A 19,833-nucleotide genomic window follows, 5' to 3' on the forward strand; every position below is an offset into this window, starting at 1 on the left:
CCCTCTACTCCCCCAATACTCCCTTCAAGAAGTACGAGTACCCTGCTACTCGCAGACAGTAGCCGAGTAGACTTGCAAAGCATTCCTCTGTTTCAGATGTGTTTATATTATCACCTCCGTCTACACAGGACACCCACCCCTCCTCCCTCTCCCTATCACATGCTTTTGAGATTAAGAACTTTTGCAATGAAAATCATAGTCAGTACTTATGTAATCGGCTATTTTTCTGCTTGAAATGAATCAGTTAACATCCCACTATAACCAAGCACAGTAATTGATCCACCCAGGTCTGCCTCTATGGTAACACTACCCAGTCAGAGAGGAAAGCCCTGTGCTAGATTAGCATGGGAAAAGGATGAGGAGGCAGTGCCAGGAGCAGGTCAGTGATGCTGAGGGTGGGAGTGGGGGGTTTCACAGGGGGTGAATTTGAGGGTCTGAAACACATGGCAGAAGCAAAGTGCATTTGGGTAGGAGGAGCTGGAAGAAACTGTGATCAACCCTGTCCCTCCAGAGCCTGCGTCCTCACTTTGAGGTTCTGATGCCAAGGGAAACTTCAGGAAACCGGAGAGACCACAGAATGGCTTCACTTCGAGCCACAGGAAAGTTCTGGCTTCCCAAAGACATTGTGCTGTCTCCCTGAAACCCCAACTGGCCAAATCAAGGCCCCTTCATCTACTCTCCCACAACACCTTGGAATTTTCCTTCACAGGACTTACTACAATTTAAGTATAAATTTATTATTTGTTTAATATATGTGTCTTCTATTAGACAATAACCCCTGTTTATTTTTTGTGTGTTTGCAGCTACATAACCATGCTAGGTACTAAGTAAATGCTCAGTCAGTGTTTGTTGAATGAATAAACAAATGATTCAGATGATACAACCATTCTTGTACTTCTCCAGGGGAACCCTTCTGTGTGTCTTTGCTGTTTCTCTCCTGTGCTTCTGGCTTCTTATGTGAATAGGGAACTGAATAACAATCAAGGGCTTATTGATACAGGAATTAAAATGTACCAAATTTATACACGATCGCACAAAATGCACACCCCCAAAACTGCTTGCCTAGTTAGCATTTCCAAGCCTTCCCATAAAGGCCATCCCAGACAAGGCAAGTATGCACAGAACCTCACAAGTGTGAGTCATAAACATTCAGGTTCAGAATTATTGTATATTATCTCATTTGAATGCTTACCCTTTTATAATACATTTTATAATTGGCATCCTGAATTTTGTGAACTACAAAAGACAAAACAGAGAAGAGAGAAAGCATTTATATGTCTCTTTATTGGATACCTTTGATTATGGATCTAAAACAACTCCATCAACAAAAAGATGCAATTACTCGTAGGAGTGAATTTGCACTGCTCTCTCTGCAGTTTTATTGGCTCCCTTGAAAGCATGATAGACCAGGTTTAAAAGCAGACTCTGTGGATGTGAGGCTAATTGTGTAATGACAGAGGGGTCTCCCTGAACCCTGATTCTTCACAGCACCAACCAACGAACCTGCTCAGCACATACGATCTCACTCCCAGTGAGAACCATAAAGCAACAAGACTCATAAAACGGGGTGCTCCTTCTTAATTTCTCCCCCCACCAAACATCTAAGCTTCTCTCTTGGTCTATCTGAGTGTGGCTTCAGCAATCAAAACAGCAGCAGGACTGAGGACAGAGTTCTCCCAACCAATGTCCTTAGGAGATAAAGGGAAAGATAAAGAATGGAGAGATGATTGTAAAAGATTCATTTAACCTCTTAGAAATCTAGAAAACACAATTTCTCTCTGAAGATATCAAAATGAATCTTTGAATTTTTCTAATCCATTCCAAAGAGTGAATTTTGATGGCGTTCCTATCAGAGAACCGTGGCCACGAGCAATCGCTCTTTGAGGTTAGTTTGCTTTCATAGTCCTCTTCTATTTTTCTAGAACTATTTCCCTTGTCAGGTGTTTTTGGTCCTAGAAAAAAAACAGAGGTAATGCTAATTCTCTTAGAAGAAAATTTAAGTCACAAATGTACCTACCACCTGTCTTTTAGAAAGAACCCAAGGAAGAGAGTTTCCCTTTGGAAAACAGTTTGGTGGTTTCTTACAAAACTAACCATACTTTTACCATATGATCCTGCAATCATACTTCTTGGTATTTACCCAAAAAAGTTCACAACTTAGGTGCCCACAAAAACCTGTACACAGATGTTTATTGCAGCTCTATTCATCATCACCAAAACTTGGAAGCAACCAAGATGTCCTTCAGTCAGTGAATGGATAAAGAAACTGGGGGACCTCCACACAGCAGAATGTTATTCAGCAATAAAAAGAAATGAGCTACCAAGCCATGAGAAAACATGCAGGAACTTTAAGTGCATGTTACTAAGTGAAAGAAACCAATCTGAAAAGGCTACATGCTATATGATTCTAACTATAGGACGTTCTAGAAATGGCAAAATTATGGAGATGGTAAGAAAATCAGCAGCTGCCTGGGATTGGGAAGCAGGGAGGAAGGATGAGTGGGTGGAACACAGGGGATTTTTAGGGCAGTGAAACTGCTCTGTCTGATATCATAAGTGGCAGACACATGTCCTTATTCATACATTTGTCCAAACTCATAGAATGTACAATACCAAGAGTTAACTGTAATGTAAAGTATGGACTTTGGGTGATTATGATGTGTCGATGTAGGCTCATCAGTGGAAACTATGATGGGAAATATGGATAGTAGCAAAGTCTATGCATATGAAGGGACAGAGAATATATGGAAAATCTCTGTACCTTGCTCTCCATTTTTCTATAAAACCAAAAATGCTCTTTAAAAAAGTAAAATCGGGGTACCTGGGTGGCTCAGCCAGTTAAGTGTCCGCCTTTGGCTCAAGTCATGATCCCAGTATTCTGGGATCGAGCCTCGCATCAGGCTCCCTGCTCAGTGGAGAGTCGTCTTTTCCCTCTGCCCCTCACCCCGCTCATGCTCATTTTCTCTCTCTCAAATAAATAAAATCTTTTTAAAAAATAATAAAGTAAAATCTTTTAAAAAATAATGTTAAAAAAGAAAATGTTTACCCCAAAGGAGTTTCCTTACCCAGAATGCTTATCACAGGGCATTGCTTTTTTCCCCCCACTATCATGGTCCACAGAGCAATCTGGGTAAGGAAAGTGATCTCTGGGGTCTCTCTGAGGGAACTGAGGCCAGCCTTCTGTAGAGCTCCTTGTTCACTCTGCTCACTCCCTAAGGAAGCATCGTAATCCCTGTTTCTTTGAAAGAGTCCTCCCACAGATGTTTTATTCCCTCTCCCTTCTCATCCTTACACCCATTGCTGAGTACTAAAGGGATCAATACTATTCAGTAGGTCATGGGGTTGAAATCTTACAACGAAAAGTTTCTTTATGAGGAGAATCCCCTTCTCACTAAAATCTTTACATCTTGGGGGGAAAATGACCCCTTCTTACTAGTGACAAGGAAAACTGAAACTAAAGGTTGTACTGTATACATTTCAGGCATCTGTCCACGGAGCATCAGAGTGCTGTGATGTGGCAAGAACTGATTGGTCAGCAGTAAATATCTGAACCAAGCTGGACCAATTAAGCACTCATCCACAGAAATCTGGGCTGGGTAATGAGAAACATACAGTCGGTCTCTGGGATCTGATGGATGGTGAGGGTAGAATTATTTTAACAGCACTTCTAGCACTCTAGAAGGGAGGACCCCAAACTTCTGTGGAGGCCCAAGGAGTAGCCCTTGTTCCCACCCATCCCGAAGCACAGCTCTTCATCTCTTCCCAGCATTTGTGAGATACCACAAATTCTTTATTTTTTCTACAGGCTACTGCACTTCATGTCTGTAATAAATAATAATAATTTATGTAACATGTTTTTTTCTAAAAACTTGTTAGGGTGACACAAGGAGAAGAAATTACTTACACTTAGTCTTTTTTCTGACACCGCTAACCAGTGTTGCTGGTGTTGTTGATGAGGGTAGGAATGTTCAACGCTCCCCACACTTCACTCTAAAGAAGACTTCCTGCTCTCTGTCTAATCCCGTTCAACTTTTCCCCAAGATAGGAAGAGCTCCTCATCAGATGGATAGAATCTGAGACCATAATTGAGTCTGTTTTTTGTTTTTTGTTTTTTTTAATTAGTGGACTGGGGTCTACACCTTAAAAGACATGAAGCTTTGTATGTTCTCTCACTTACTAGGCTCATTATCATTGGGCCTCTCGTGCCCTCTCTTGGTCTGTCTACATGCTTGCCTGGGCCAGACCCAGACATGGTCTCTTCTCTGATCCTGCATTTCTGCTCTTGTTTGGATGGGCAAAGCAAGCTGTACAGATCATGACTATAACACTGGCTGGGTACGTGGGTTGGCATTCTGCTATTCAGATCAGCCATTTTTATTTTATTTTTAAAGTTTTATTTAATTATTTGAGAAAGTAGGGGGGAGGAGTAAGGGAGAGAAGCTTCAAGCAGACTCCCCACTAAGTGTGGAGACTAATTCTACAACCCTGAGATCATGACCAGTGCTGAAAACGAGTCAGATGCTTAGCCAACTGAGCCACCCAGATCACCCAGATCAGCCATTTTTAAATATGGAGGAGCTATGACCACTACTAAAGGAGCCCCTACTTAGGTTTCCATACCTAATCCACCTAAAGAATGTTCCAGCATGTTCTAACAGTGAAGCGATGCATTGAGTTGGGAGATTGGGCATTTGGTCACTTACTTAAAAAAAAAAAAAAAAAGTGGTCCTTTCTACCCCTTTTGCACCTATGTCAGAACTTCTTAATTCAAAACTAGATAGAAATTGTGGTAGGGAGTAAACTATGAGACACTAAAACTCACCTTAAATACCTTTGGGGCATCATTCATTCTTGGTGAGCTGAATACAGGTTTTCAATTTGGGCTGCTAATTAGCTCCTCCTGGGAAGCCTTTAAAAGTCCCAGCACTCAGACAGCACCCACGTCAAATTAAATCAGAATTTCTTTGGATATGAACCAGACATCAGAGAATGTGCAGTAAAGGTTGAGAACCATTGCTATGTCTGTCTCCTCCTCTACCAATGACCCTTATGCCTCTCTTTTTCTTCTTGTTGACAACAGGGATTTCCTGATCAACTAGTGGCACAGAGCCCAACAAAAGCAAGGAAGGTCAAGGGAATGGAGAGGAAAATAATTGGCGCTGGTAGGAAGCAAACACAGTGGGTGGTAGCAGTATGAGCAAAAGTCTTATGTAAGATAATTTATTATAAAAGAGAAGAACAGACCACTTTGATTGGAATTGCATTGACCTTACAAGACAAGGTGTAATGAGAAAAGGTAAAGTTCTGAAATTTGGTGGAAAAGCATTAGCTTTTTTTCTATGTGTCAGTTATGACACATAGAGGATGAGGGAGAGCTGACTAATCATGAATAATCAAAGTTGAGAAAATTGAGGGGTCTGCTCGGGCTGTGATAAAATAACATAGACTGGGCAGCTCAGACAACAGAAATGGATTTTCTTACAGTTCTACAGACTGGAAGTCCGAGATTTAGATGCCAACATGGTCACTTCCTGGTAAGTTTCTTGATATGTGCTCAAATGCCCTCTCATCTGTGTGTGTGCAGAGAGAGAGAGAGAGAGAGAGAGAGCTCTAGTGTCTCTTCTTCTTACAAGGAAGCCACTAGCCCTATAAGATTAGAATCCCACCCTTACGATCTCACTAGACATTTATCAACTTCATGAAGGCCCTATTTACAACCTATGAATGGGGACGGGGGTGGGAGAGGACAAAATTCAATCCATAACCACGTGTTGTGGTTGAGACGAGACAAACTATAAGTCAATGATGATTGCTAAAATTTGATTGTATCTCAAGGTACATAAAAATTATACTGATTATATATTGAAGTCTACCCGGTGGCAGGAGCTGCACTAGGGCACACATCACACAGGGCCCTTACTAGAGATTGTATCATTAAGTGAACGGAGAAAGACAAGCAGGGTTGTACAGAGAAAGCTTCTGGAAGTTCGTGATGACTGAGAAAGGGGGTTTCCCATTCCCAGTAAGAGCTGATTGTGTCCAAATCAACTTACCACAATAGCAGCATCCCACATTGCCCATGTCTTGAACTCGGTTTCTCGGAAAGTCACCAGGTACCTGCAGCTGGGTCCCAGACACTTTCCTACAGCTGGTGTTCAAACCCTCGTAGTTGATTCAAAACCTAAGCTCATGTTTGCATTATAAGAAGGTAGCTCAGGAGGCAGGATGCTTCTCCTGGAACACAAGCCCCCCTACAACCCGCAGCTTCTCCCAGCTGCCTGTGGGCATCTCTGGGACATGGGACAGGGTGCCTCCTCTTCCTAAACTTTGGCTGGTCAGCTTCTCAAAAACAATCCTTCCCACAGAAAGCCAGTTTCTTAACCCAGTACCTCTCAGATTTTAGAGGCATATCAAACACCTGGCAGATTTTGTTAAAATGCAGATTCTGAGGTTGATGGTTTTGGGAGGGACCTGAGTTACTCTATTTCTATCAAGCTCCAGGTGATACCAATGCTGCTGACACTGGAACCACATTTTGAGTGACAAGTATGTTTTGAGCAACATACATTGAGATGTGGTGGGTCATTTCCCACTTCCCCCTGTTGATGTTATTGAGCCTCGCTCAAGAGGTTTTCCTGTGTGTAAGCATCATCATCATTTTATGTCTTAGAAAATTAAGGCTCAAAGAGGCCATGGAATCACAGAGAAAGATGCTGGGGGCTCAGTTAAGGTTTAGGTTGGTTGGGGTTTTTTTGTTTTTGGGGTTTTTTTTGAAAAGTGACAATGTCCCCCTTCTTTCTTCTCTCTCTCTTTACAAATTCATTAATTTTATTCTGAAGGATTATAATTCTATATGATCATGCAAGCTAACCCTGAGAAAACATTTAGACGGATCCTGGATTTTGATATGAATCACAACTCACCAGTCAACTCCCTGTCTTTCCCAGACCCAAGTAGCTATAATTTAAGGGGTGGCAGCTAGGACCAACTTCAGAAGCAGCTAGAAGGCCACCAGCCTGGCACCACTGTAACTTTTAATGTTTTCCTTTCTTCTTATTTTCATAAACCCCTTGGCACCCAGTGTGTAAAAGAATGGATAGAAAGAAATTAATAAATGGGTAGATGAGTAAATGAGATTTCCATGTTATATCTAAAGGTTGAATAATGTTTTCCTCTACAAAAACCTGGGGATGGCTGGGTTGGATAGAGAGGTAGGTAGGCAGGCAGATAGACAGATAGGTGGTTAGATAAATAGATAAATAATACAAACATATATATATATATGTATATATATATATATACACACATGCAAATATGTTTACCTTTCAGGATCATTTACATATTTAAATTTCAATTAACGTAAAATGTACATAAAAATAGTTATGTGTATATCATAGGAAATAAGCATAAAGAAGCATTTTTATCCCTCATTCATGTCCTTAGAATGCACTCATCAGAAGCACTTCAGAATGATACCAAAATCACATGATTCAAAAAAGAGAGAAACTCCTGAGCTGGTCTGTATTCTGCCCACTTAAAATAATTTAACGTGAGTTTCCAAGTGATACCGTAACCAGGCTCACTTCACTGAACCTATTTGCATACTCATCTGAATGCAAAGCACAAGATTAAAGTGAATTACTGTTTAGCTTTCTTCTCCTGACTTCTCTGCGGGACCCACCTCTCACTGACAAGCATGACGAAGCCCCTGGGGAAGCATTTACCAAATGGGTTTACAAATTTGTTTATGCGTAGAACCCTCGTCACCCAAACAATAAAAGTCACCTTGATCATGCCACTAATTCAACTCTTTCCATTAATCAGCCTCTTCCACTCATTTCACCCTCTCCTCTGTTTTGTACAGTTTTAATTTTAAACTGTATCATTATCCTATTTAACATTTTAAAAGTTATTTCACATGCAGAGCAAGATATCAAATATTCATTAAGTACCTCTTTTCTGCTTAGCTGTATGTCTGGCACTGGATAGACAAAGATAAAAGTTTCCATGATTTGCTTTATTATTATAAGAATAAAACGTTGCATGTATTAAAATTTCAAATAATACAGAAGAATATTAAGTCGACTCAGTGCAGCCCATATCTCTTCTGCTTTCACCACTTTTAATGATTTCTTCTGTTTTCTCCCAGAAAATGTCTGTTTGTGTGCGTGTGGCTGAGCATACGCAGTACATGGGAAGCCATATACACAGCTTTCTGTATTTCCCGAGTAAATTTAATCCTTCCAAAATGAAACATATAACTTCTCCTCTTTTGGTGTTATCCTCAAAATAGCATATAACATTGATTCTTGAGTATACGAAGTGTCTGGTGATGTACTTGGTAACTTGCCAGCCTTTGATATCCTATTCCCATTAATGCACCCTAGCTCAGAGTTAACTCTGTGTAAGACCCTTCCCCCAACACCTTCTACACTGCACTGCATTTGGTCAAGTTCCAATAAAAACATATTGAATCAACTTATTTCTGAAACATTAGGCCCCCTCTTGAAAAGGATCATTCTGTAATTTGTCTATTTTATACTTCTGTGTTTTACTGGGTTTGTTTAAAGGCAAGACAATTGCTGCCATTTGCAACGATGTGGATGGAACTGGAGGATATCATGCTAAGCGAACTAAGTCAGTCAGAAAAAGACAAATATCATGTGATTTCACTCCTATGTGGAATTTAAGACACAAAACAGATGAATATAGGGATAAGGAAGGAAAAATAAGATGAAATCAGAGAGGGAGACAAACCATAAGAGACTCTTAAATATAGGGAACTAATTGAAGGTTGCTGGAGGGGAGGGGGGCGTGGGGATGGGGTAACTGGGGGATGGACATTAAGGGGATCCTGTGATGTAACGAGCACTGGGTGTTGTATGCAACTGATGAATCACTAAATTCTACCCCTGAAACTAATAATATACTATATGCTAATTAATTGAATTTAAATTTAAAAAATAAATAAATAAAGGAAAGACAACTGGTAGAACTAGAACCAGCCTAACCGCTGATTTTAACATGGGACCTGAAATCTGAGTAATATTTCTAAAATCCCATTTCTACCTCATATGATCATTGATCCATTTATTTGCAAATAGCTGCAGGAATATGCTCCGTACCCAAAGAGCCATGGTCCTGGGAAGAACGCTTGCTTTAAGAAAGACCAATGGAGGGAAGGAGGGCCAGAGCTTGGAGAAGTGTTCCAGAGGCTGCGCTGGGCAGGAAGCAGCTGCACTTACGAAGCATGGAAGGCAACAGCGTGCGCACAGAGAACAAAGGGGGGAAAAACCCAGAGGCAGACATTTGGGGACCAAGGGCAACCTAGCAGGTCTGGTAAGTGTACCTAGGAGAGAGGGAAGCTGTTTGAGTGGGATTCAGATGTTAAGAAGAAATGAGGCTGTTTGGAAGTTAATTCAGGTGCCTTAGAAAACGTGTATCTCTTTCCTATGACGTTAAAAATCAGGGTTGCTGATACTAAAATTACTGCACCTTTACATGATCCTGTAGTAGATGAAACAGAGTTTTAAAATAATAACACTAATGTTATCACTGACAACCAGAGGACTGAATCAACCTGAAAACGAGTTTGTACCTCTGCTTGTCCTTAGTGTATATTACATCAAATATATATCCTCAAGAGACTGTTTCTAAAGCCACATGAAATAATTCATGCTCTCTGGGTTTACTGCCACCAACTTGATACGTAGTGAAGTTCATTCATTTCGGTTTTTTAATTTGTAAGGGTTACTCTATTGTATGTTTTCGATTTGATTTAATTTTGCAAATGTAAATGATTTCTAAGTTTCAAAGGTCAACATTATTTAGTAAGATATTTTCAGGAAGACTTTGCTTTTATATCTGTTTCCCTTTTTGACTAATATTTTGTTACATACATGCACAGATGCATACACAAATGGTTGTGTATTAAATTTACTCTTCGAAACCTTGTTTTTTTCACTTAAGAATACATCTTGGAGATCATTCCCTGTCAGCTGATAGAGAGCATCTCATTCTCTTTTATGGCTGCATATTATTCCATTGTGTGACTGGACTATTTGATAATCAGCCAGAACCCTATTAATCTATATCTACAATGTCTCTAAGCTTTTTGGTTAAATCATCATTTTTAGTGAGTAAATTACATGGATATAACATAGGCAATTAAGCTGATAGTGTATTTTCAAACATTTATTTCTAGTATTTTGCTATTACAAAAAAAAATGCTCTGGCAATAATCTGTTAGCACAATCTATAAATAAGTCTTTAATTATTTTTCTTAGAATAAACTTCTAGAAATGGAATTTCTGGGTTAAATTCTGCACTTATTTAATGTTTTACCTCCATTGCCTTGGGTCCTATTGATAGCCTATCACATATTGTAATAATCTGATAATAATTCCTGATTTTATCATTCAGCAACATCATTCTGTCATCCTAAATATAGGTTTTTTTTTTTTTCAAATCTAAGATTTATAGACATCAAAAAGCTAATTTGAAAATAAAAATAAAAACTATTCTAACATGAATGTAGGGACCACTATGGAAAAAACAGCTTTGGGTTTTATACCTATAACATGGAGATCAGTTTGGTTTGTCAAACTGACTGAATAAATAAAAGCTTTGATTGAAAGTATTATACAAATGAATTTTTTTTTTAATAATGATTTTTTATTATATTATGTTAGTCACCATACTATACAAATGAATTTTATCCACATCACTTCTATTTAAGTAGGTACTAGAGTATAATTTGAATATTTACTTTGGGTTTTAAGGATAAGTCTTTTTCTATTTTATACATGGCCATTGTACATGGTACAATACTTGAAAGTATTGCCAAGTTCCTTAGAAACCTAAAGTTTGAGGTTGCTGAAAAAAGAAATGTGTTCAGTGTTCTCATTAAGAAGCTACTGATAGTGATAGAGTTAGGTAACTCTAAGTTAAGAATAAATTTAAGAAGATAAGAGAGCTGGGATTGCCTTCCTATTTCTAAACAACCATAAAGACCTTGAATAACTTCCCCTGGAGAGATATCCCCAAAAAACTATATAGCATAGAGGAATTAACTCTGGAGGATTCCATGAAAGGCCATTCGGAGAGAAAGCCCTAGAGAAAACAGAGATGACATGTCAATGCTTTGATTCTGACCAGGGAAGCAAATAATGAGCCTAAAACATACCTACGAGCTACATCTGAAGTGACATGTTCTGAACATAGCAACCAGTGCCAGTGAGGACAGCAGGTATAAACATAAAAGAACTACTATTCACCAAAGACAGATCCAATAGAACAGAGATTCCTGGCCAACAGAAACTATTGATATTGAGGATCCCAGAAAACCACCTATGGAACCATCATATGGAATATGAAGACAAGGAAACAATGGTACTAGGGATCCTGTCAGAGCTTTACAACACGCAAAATTTAAAAGATAAGAGATGGGAGGGGGCAAAAGACAGACACCCTGAGAAAACGGGCTGTATAGAGCCCCACTGAATGGAGAGGATAATTCTGGTAGGTGGAGACTCCAGAGATAAAGATTCTATGGCATAATCAGTACATTCAATTATCTTACAGGACGAGACGCATAACGTCAATGACTTGAAGCTAAACCAGAGGATAGGGAGCGATGGGTAAGACAAGGCACAAACAAGTACTCTCCCACCTAAAGACAGCTGTGGCTCCTCTGTCTGAGCTAATGGTTGCCACTAAGGAATTGGGGCCCGGTTTTGCCATACTGTCTGACTTTTCAAGCAAAGTTGGAAAATTTTTGTGTGAAAAAAATCACTGTTCTGTTAGCAACAATTTTTTTTAATTTTTAATAACTCTCTATAGGCCAACCCAAACATGTCCACAGGCCTCTGGTTTGCTATCTTTACAATTTGTCCTTGGGCTCCTGGGCCTGGGGAAGCTGCTTACTCCTCCTGGGCCTTACCATCCCCTTCTTCCAAGAGGAATGAGAGATGCGGGGGGAAACAATGACCATCACAAGGGAAAGCAATCTATTTTTTAGGGGTAAGACATAGTTCTCATTTACCTTGAATTGCACAAGCTCCGCCACCTCCTAAGTTAACAACATTAGCTCAAAATACACTTCAAGTTTCTTTTACTTTTTAAAAAATGTAAAGCTAAAATAGGACTCTAATTTGCCAAATTTCAAACCGGTTCATAATGGTGCAATTCAAGCTTTTTGCATCATGCTAATGAAAATGGCATACTGACTGGGCATTTCACGCATTCAAAGATGCTGATGCAGCCCTCTAAAAATAAATGGAAAGGAAAGACCCATCCCCCCTCCCAATAATCAGTTGATTAATCTTCCCACTGAGATGACCAGATATTTTGGTGCTGTGTAGATAAAGACAAGACACCACTTGCAAGGTCAGTCCAGTGAGTTTTGAGAGCACAGATTGGAGTTGATATTTTATAGCTCCCAGTGTAGTATTAAATGCACTCTATCTCTTTTCAGAGGCCATAGCTGCTTTTAATCTGAAAAAAAAAAAAAAAAAAAAAAAACTTTTTCTTCTATATGAAAAATCACTCTGCCTCTTGCCACCGTATTTCCACAAATGTGATATTTTTTCTTTTCTTTATTTTTTTAACAGTGAGGGAATTTCTAGCTGGAAAAACACATTGGAGGGCATCCTGGTCAAATCTCTTATTTGGTGGGAGAGTTCGTGCTGTAGAGCCCCCAACAAATGAGCAGTTGGTCTCTGCTGAAAACAAGTAGGGAATTCTAGGCAGTCTCTGAGAATTGCGGCGGATGGAGAATGGTAAACATGTGACCTGGAAGCCTTCCCTCATTCCTCCCCCACCGCAGGTCTGCGCAGAATACAAGCAGAGATCCTTGCTGTTAAATCGCACTTATCGTGCTCTGCTCTCTCCTCAGTAAGCCTCAGCACCAACAAACACCCAACAGCCTGGCGTCCCGAGCACCGTTCGTGACTCACAAGTATCTGATGATTTAAAGCAGTGAAATATCACATTTGGCAGCTCTCCTGAGAGGCAGCTGCTGTGTTCAGCTAGTGTGTGAGCGGTTGGTGGGTCCTGCCCACTGGCAGGCTGAGTCAAAAATAGTTGGTGCCCACGTCAACAGTCAAAACCGCATGGTTTAACTGAAATCCCAGAATTTGTGGGGCTGGCTTGGCTAAAATGAGGAGTAGAAACTTGTGTGAGATTCAGGCACATAACCCTCCTAGTCCGCTGGCCTTTCTGTCCTCTGAAGGAAGAACAAATCACTGGTTTTATAGAATTGGTCCAAATTGCTTGAATATGTGACAAAAATACAATCCCATCGTAAATCTGATAAATTCATTATGGACAGTTTCAAAATCTAAATAATAAATTATTTCAGTTTTTTTATAGAAAAATAGATTTGCTGTGGAAGTTAGGTGTGTTTTTAAATATTTGATTAAATGTGGTATAGGATCTCAAAGAGTAAGGGCGCCTGTGGCTTCTAGAGCTCTTTGAGTAATGTTCTGGAAGCTAGCTATCCTCATTTTCCCTGGTTGTGTCCATAACGCAGCTCCTAATCCTTGGTCAGTTACATATTACTAAAATATCTTCCAATTAATATCTTGTCTTTTCACTTTCTTTCCTAGTAAATTTACATCAAAAAGAAGTCCTTAATTTGGTGCAGTTTTATTTATCTTTTCTGAGACATTTTCTTATATATTTTGTTTAAGAACTATTGGTGACTAACATAATAAAAAAAAAAAGAACTATTTTCCATCATAAATTTTCAAAAAATCATCCACATTTTCTCCTAAAAGGTTTACAGTTGTTTTTTTTTTTCCTTTGAGAAATAAACCAAAATTGTTTAATGGGTATGGTGTGAGGTAAGAATCAAATTTCATTTTTTCCCAACAGGATAAATTTACATCATAAGATAGCACTTATTTTCCACTGATGCTAGAATGCTACCTCTATTGCAAATCAAAATGTCACAAATGCAGGTTCTATTTCTAGGCTCTTGATCCTTATTCATGAGTCAGGTTGTGCACCAAGCATAAACACCACTGCAATAAACACAGAAAATACAGAGTAAGTCAACACTCTATTGAGCAAATTTCCACACCAGATTCTTCTTAGAAAAGTTTTGGCCATTGAACTTCCCCTTAAACATTTGAAATCAGCATGTCAAGTTTCTCAAAATTTCCTATTCATTTTTTTAAATTAAAATTGCATTGAATCTCTAGCTTAACTTGTAGAGAACAGGCATCTCATGATGTTACATTTTCTGATCAATTAATTGGATTCATTTGTTTATTCATTTGTTCAATTCTTCCTTAATGTCTTTCAAAAAGTTTTATAATTTTCTCTATAAAAGTCTTATGCAGTATTTGTTAGATTTAATTCTATGCACCCTTCTACTTTTGTGCTGTTACATTTTTGTTTGTAGATGGCATACAAAAATTCAGTTAACTTTTGTATGTAGTATAGCCAGACACATTGTTAAAATCTCTTATTAATTCTAATAAGTCTGAAGACATTTTGGATGCTTTTATCTGGGCAACTATTTTCTGCAAATAATGGCAATCTTTCTTTTCTTCTTTTGATCTTTCATTATTTTTCTTTTGTATTATTTTGTCTATACTTAATACACTATAACATAGAAAATAATATTGAATAGAGGAAGTTTTGTTGTTCATTCTTGTCTTCTTAATTTTACAGAGAATGCTTCTCTTTTTTACTAATAATAATGCTTTGGAAAACATTTTAATACATCGCTTTTTTCAGGCTAAGAAAGGTTACTTCTATTCCTAGTTTGAAAAGTATTTATAATTGATCTGTAGATGTAGTGAACTTAATTTATAGAAAGCATAAGAAAATAAAATACTCTTTATTTCTGGGGACATAACACTATTTATTAAGGATATATGATCTTTCTACGCATAGTTAGATTTAGTGTGCCAATGTTTTGCTCAGGATTTACATACATCCATGTTCCTAAGTAGGATTGTCTATTATTTTCTTTTTTCGTGGTGTTCTTGTGTGGTTTTAGAAACAAGATTATATTAGCTTCCTAAAGTGTGTTGAGAGAATATTCTTATATTTTTTCTATTATTTGGCAGGTGTCAAATATTAGAACTATCCCTTGAAAGTTTGGTAGAATTCTTCTGTGACACATCCTGTAACCAGTTTTTTTTTTCTTTGTGGGAAAATGAAGGTTACTCAGTTTATTTAATGGTTACAGAAATTTTCATGCTTTCTATTTCTTCTAGAGTCAGTTTAGGTAAAAAATATATGTTTCTAAGAATCTGTATATTTTATTTAAGTTTTTAAATCTATTGACATAAGCCAAAACTTGGTATTTTCTTATTACTTTTTGATACAGATACTTTCCGTTTCTGTAATTATAATACTTTTTGTATTTAATATTAGATAGTTTTGTCTTCTTTAATTTTGATTCATTTCATCAGATATCTATTCTAGTAATCTTTTCAAAAAACAACTTTTGGTTTTGTCATTCTCACTTCTTTATCTTCAATTTCTTTTCTTATTAATATATGTTTCTAACGTAATTATGGCCTTTTTTGTATATTCTCTTGAGTATATTGTGCTGCTTTTTTACCCTCTTCTTAAGATGAATAATTAGTTCATCAATTTTAATTTCTTTCACCGTAGTAAAAACGCCAAACTAGTATTTGCAACTATGTAACAATTACAGATATTTTCATATTATATTTCGATAGTTTCAGAATCTCAAAATATCATGTATATTTATGAGTACTTTAAAATTAGTTATTAAATAGAGCCACCACTAGATATTATTACTCAATAAATGAATAAAGAAGCACATATATTACTAAATCACAAATTTTAAAAAATACTTTGATAATTCTATTTTTAGGTAATTGGTTTTCTTCATACTTTCATGTTTTTATTTTATGCACTAGGGATCACTATTATGTGATGAAAACTATGGGTTTCACCAGATTTCCAAAGAGAAAAAAAATAGCTTAAAAAAGTTTTTCAAAAAAAGTTTTTTTGGTAAAGCGTAATGCAGGATTCTCAGGTTTAGCTTCCTCACCTTGTCAGGGACTGGCTTTAGATCCCAGTGCTTTTATAGCTGTTTTCCTTCATGTAATCACACTTGACCATTCCCTGCTTGCTTTCCTTTTTACATCTCACTTCCCTTTTCAGCTCACTGAATTTTATTTTTGTTAATTTACTTTTGCCCTTAGATTTTTTCTAACTTTGTAGCAAATCTAATAATGAATTAAATATTATATTTGGGGCAATTTATCAAAGATCTCATTATATTTTAGCAGAAGGATCCCTCAGACTATGTAGCCCAATATTCTACTAGAAATGGGAGGCTTGTCCAAGATTTCCTAACTCTTACTTAAGCTAAGTTGGGAGAAAGATCTACCACCTTTCATTAAAAAGTCTGAGCTTCATGTTTATGTTCAAGAAGGATTACATCCCTTGAAGAACAATTTTCCCCCAGCAAGACCTCATACCTCTTACATATATAGCTCTGAAGCATTCTTTCCTAACTGCAAAATTCAACATTTTTATATGGCAAACTAGTCCTCAGGTTTTAAACATCCACTGCTGCCACCTGTTTGATGGGGACAGGCACTCTTCTGTCTGGTGAGATGGAGTGCGCATGAGCATCAGACAATTCTGGAGGCTCCACCCTCCATCAGGGCTCAGTGGCCATTGAACTTCCCTGCACCTGCAGCCCTCACAGCCAAAGCTTCGGAGTGCTCCTAGGCTGACACTGCTATCTCTCAATCCCAATTTTCCTTAGAATTTATCCAATGACCAGTAATCAGAATTGTCTTTTTTTTTTTAATCCTATAGTATCCATACTGATTAATTATTCTTACTGTATATTTTAAGATTCTGGATCTCAGTGCCATTTTGTTTAGGTTCCTACCTAAAAGTGTAAAAGCAAGCAAGCAAGCTACTGGTAGAGGAATAAGTCTCTTAAACTACAGAATCTCATATAGATGGATAGATACACACATATACATGCACAAATATACACACAATGTATTGTACATATATATGTGAAGGGCACCACCTCTTTCACTGATTTACATCAAGGTTGTTCTCTGAATACTATTAAGGCTAATGAGGATGGTGATACTTGAGCCACTATTTTTCTTTGCTTCCAGGTAATTCTGTATCTGGTTGCTCTAACTTGGATTTCACCACTCCCTAAACCTTTATCAGCATTCGTTGTTATGTTCTATTTAGGCTTTTCAAATCTCATAGGCAAAACATTTTCTTGTTTTAATTTACATTTCTATTACTGGTGATGTTGAGTATTTTATCTTCTTCTTGCCTAAGTTATTCTAATATGAACTCATTCTTCTTTCAAAATATAACTTATTTTTCAAATTTAGGCCAGATTGTGGCTACCGTAATAATTAACTACCTATTTTCATATAATCTTTTTGGATGAACTCCAGGAAGTAATTATTTTCCAAGGTGATCAGATCTAATTCCTACTGCCTTACTGCTCAAATTCTTTTATTGTTTCTGACTCACTTGTTTTAATTATCTAGGGATTAAGCTAAATAAACTGAATGATTTGAAGTACCTAAATAATGGCATCAGCTCTTTCTGGGGTTGACTGCAGCCTTAGGATATTTTTATAAGACTTCAAAACAATCATTTGATTTGGTTGTAGCTTCAAACATTTACAGATATTTGAAGGAGGAAGGTCCTTGAGGAGAGTCAAATTCAGCCCTGTTATTTTATAAATCTGGCAACTCATATTCAGAAATGTAGGCTGATTTACCAATATTACAGAGGAAGTTACTGGTAAATCTTGGTTTACAACCCAGATGTCCCAGCTCTTTTTTCTACTTATTTATAACCATTATGCCACCATACAAATATTTCCAAATTGGAAAAAGAAATTATGACAAAAAGAAATTACGAAATAATACATTTCATACATTCAGGTAGATATTGGTACGTCGACTCCAGGAAATACCAATTTTTCTCTGATCAAGGATATCAACCTCTGGGGTGAGAGGAATCTCTTTAATCCACATTCAACTTGGTTTTTGCTTGATAGTTTTAAACTATTAAAACAAAAACAAGGAGGCTATCTATCACTTGTTTAAGAAGTGTGTCAAATAGGCAGATATAGATTGGGTCTGATTTAATGATGTTTCTAGTATCTTTTTAAAATAAAGACATTTCAGGGCCAGTTCAAGAAAAAAATAGCTTGATTGGAGTTAGTGACTTTTTTCTGCACAGCATCACACTGAACATGGAATTTAGCTCTTATACTACTTGCTCCCAAAACCCAACCCACACAATATGAGCGTATAGTAGATTTTTTGTGTGTGTGAAAAACTGGAGTCTGTTGCAGCTTCAAATTTCTACATAGGAGGAGATTATGAACAGCAATCAAGTTTGTTTAGTTTAGTTTAGTTTAGTTTAGTTTAGTTTAGTTTAGTTTAGTTTTGTTTTGTTTTGTTTTTGCAGGACCAGGAAGGCATTTGAATCTATGAAATTTCTTTACCCAAAAGAACTTTCTGGTCAGCCTGCTAGCAAATGTGTCTGCTGGACTTTTCCCAACACAGCATCCAGTACACATCACATTATGCCTTATTTCTCTTCCATCTTTCTCTTCTCTCTGCCCCCTCACCTCTCTTCTCACTGCGTGAAGAGCACAAAATCTTTTCCACTAACATATTTGCCCTTCTCTCTAATGCCTTGGCACCAAAATGCCTTCTGCAAACACTTAAATAAAATTCCAGCCAAAGACAGTTCCCTCTATAAGAGCAATTCTAAAGCCAGCTATTTAGGTGATAACATCTTTTGACCATATTATACAATAAGCAAAGAGTCAGTTACGAGGGTTTAATGGAGACATAGAGCTTACCATAGTACTTTATAACCACTAACTGAACGATCTCTAAACCATAACACTTAACAATCTTTAAACTCTGCTTATCTTTCTCTACTTGCCTAAATTCATTCCATTCCTGATCAAGTGCGTCTCTCTCTATGAATGAAGTGAATATTCTCTTGCTAGTTCTACCCTATTTTCAACTTGTTGTTAGGCAAAGTTTTTCTTAGGCAAAGTTTTTCTCAGCCCTCCTCTGCACTAAAGAGACCCTTTTTTTCCAGTTTCCTGTCTTCCCAATTGGCTGTTACCACTTACCTAGTTCTCCTATATAAAGGAATAATTAATAATCCCCAACTTTTACAGCATTCTAAAAACATATTCTTCTCTTCCTTTATTTGTTGTTTGCAATTTTCAACCCAAGCACCCAACATCTATTACTGTTCTGTTCTAGAGGTTTATAGTGAAAATGGTGGTCTCCCATTCACATGCTTCCATTAGCACATACTGGCAATAATTAAAAACTCTTACATTGAAAACACTCCTAGTGAAACTTTTTTTCACCAAAAAATGCCAAAAAATGAGAATAGAGAATTTTCTGCAAAAATGTCCTTGTCTTTGTAATGATTTTATACAGTTTCTCCCAAAATCAAGATAACAGGGATGCCTGGGTGGCTCAGTCGTTAAACCTCTGCCTTCGGCTCAGGGCGTGATCCCAGATCCTGGGATCGAGCCCCACATCAGGCTCCTCCACTGGGAGCCTGCTTCTTCCTCTCCCACTCCTCCTGCCTGTGTTCCCTCTCTCGCTGGCTGTCTATCTCTCTCTGTCAAATAAATAAATAAAATCTTTAAAAAAAAATAACAGATCTCATTACACTTTCAGAACCTCTTATCTATCTATCTATCTATCTATCTATCATCTATCTATCTCACAGAGAGATAGAGAGAGAGAGTGAGCAGGGGGAGGGGCACAGGGAAAGAGAGAGAGAGAGAGAATCTCAAGCAGG

This window comes from Ursus maritimus, unplaced genomic scaffold (assembly GCF_017311325.1).
Source record: "Ursus maritimus isolate PB19 unplaced genomic scaffold, ASM1731132v1 scaffold_3, whole genome shotgun sequence".
In the NCBI taxonomy this organism is placed as follows: domain Eukaryota; kingdom Metazoa; phylum Chordata; class Mammalia; order Carnivora; family Ursidae; genus Ursus; species Ursus maritimus.